Genomic DNA, 1,822 nt, shown 5'->3' on the forward strand with positions numbered 1-1,822 from the left:
TAATATAATGTAATTTTATTGTTCGCTTCATTATTTTGACTGCCTTTCCTTTTTTAAAAAAATCAAAATGTGTACAAATTGACCATTCCTTATTTGTCTGTGGCATTTTTATTGTATATTTTTATGTAAATAAAACTATTTTGCTAACCTCTGTGTAGCTTGAGTTGATGTTCCTGTTTTCACCACATGGGGGCGCTCTCTCTGACAAATAAGCCTCCCAACTCAACGGGTCATGCTGGGGTTTATGTTTCTTTTGTGTGCAACATGTACAGTATGTAAGTTGTTTTCAGCAAGTTTCTTTTTCATTAGTGTGTAAAAGAAAATTTTTCACACTACTGAAAAAGTTTCATTAGTGTGAAATGCTAAGCAAAGCTTAGCTTTCATACTCTTGATATCCTGTTTTTCTTTATTGGTGCAAATGGTAGGCAGAGAGAAATTGCAAAGTTCCTGACAAGGAAACGACAGACGGGAAAAGTCCAGCAGTCCTTCTGTGGAGGAAACCAGCTGCTAAAAGCCCTGAGTACTAAACTCAGATGGTGTGAGGCAACATTTATGCAAAACACATTGAATAGTGAATAAAAAAGTTTAAAAAGAGTTGTTTTTTTTTTTACATACTTTGCAGCATCATCTGCGGGCTTCAAAAGGGGGTCCCTGCCCAGAAACTAATGTTGTTTGAGGTGCATTCTGGTTCTGGTTCTGAAGGTCCAGAAGCTGCTGTTTATCAGCCTGGACCCATCAAACACAAAACAGCTGCATGTTAGAACATCTGAATTCGGCGATGATCTGCAGAACTCCTGACAGGGAAATAAAGTTCTGGTCCAGCTTTTTGCAGCAGACACAGAACAACAGAAAGTTCATGATTTGCACTGAAATTAAATCTAAGCCAAACATTTAATTGAGCTCTGTTGACTTATCTTTGCATAAATAAATCAATCTAAAAATAAAGAAAAACATATTTGAGAAAGCTTTATTGTACTTCTTAATAAGCAATTCATGAATAAACTGATATTATTTAAAGATGGATTAAAAGACCCAGAAACTATGGCAAGTCAGGAGTTTTAAAAAAATTGACACATTTAACAATATTGAACGAGTTATTTATTGTTTTTGGCACTCTTCACTCTCCATAAAAGCCAGGACATAATGCAGCAGTACTTTATATGCCATTTAAAAATGTAGGACAGACGAAAATAAATATTTTCTAAATTTTGAAAAGTAAATTTTTCTAAGAACAAGCTAGTTTATCCCTACCATGGTGTTAAAATAATTTAGAGAAAGAGTGAACAGTTTAGATTTTATACATATATAACTATTAACATGGGCTTTATTAGAGGTTGAGATTTTGACTGGAACCTGTCAGATCTGGCAACCCTGCCGAACAGCGCCATGTTTGTTAATGAGCTTTTTGCGCATGCGCCATGCTGGACAGCGACCGGCTGGTACGTTGCCTGACTTCGGAAACATGAAACTGACGTTCTGATATGTATTATACCTCTGGAACCCGGTTCATAATTTCTGGTCTTCCAAGACACCGAATCTACGTGGACGTCCAGCCTAAAAGACTAAAAACTTCTGTGGAGCCACACGAACACTCCGTGTTGACAAGGTCTTGTAATTTGGCGCCGTAACACACCTGCTGACTATCAAGGCCTACAATGAGCCGGTAAGCCGTCGGACCGCCATGTTTGTTTTTCGGAAACCTTATTTAAGTTGTTTGAGAAGTTATTGGAGCCATTTTTGTGTGTAAGCAGAGCAGCAGACAAGGAACGGCCGACCATGGCCTCTCAGCGGCGGGTCGTTTGGCTGCTGGTGTCCCTAAGAC

This window comes from Xiphophorus hellerii, chromosome 19 (assembly GCF_003331165.1).
Source record: "Xiphophorus hellerii strain 12219 chromosome 19, Xiphophorus_hellerii-4.1, whole genome shotgun sequence".
Lineage (NCBI taxonomy): Eukaryota > Metazoa > Chordata > Actinopteri > Cyprinodontiformes > Poeciliidae > Xiphophorus > Xiphophorus hellerii.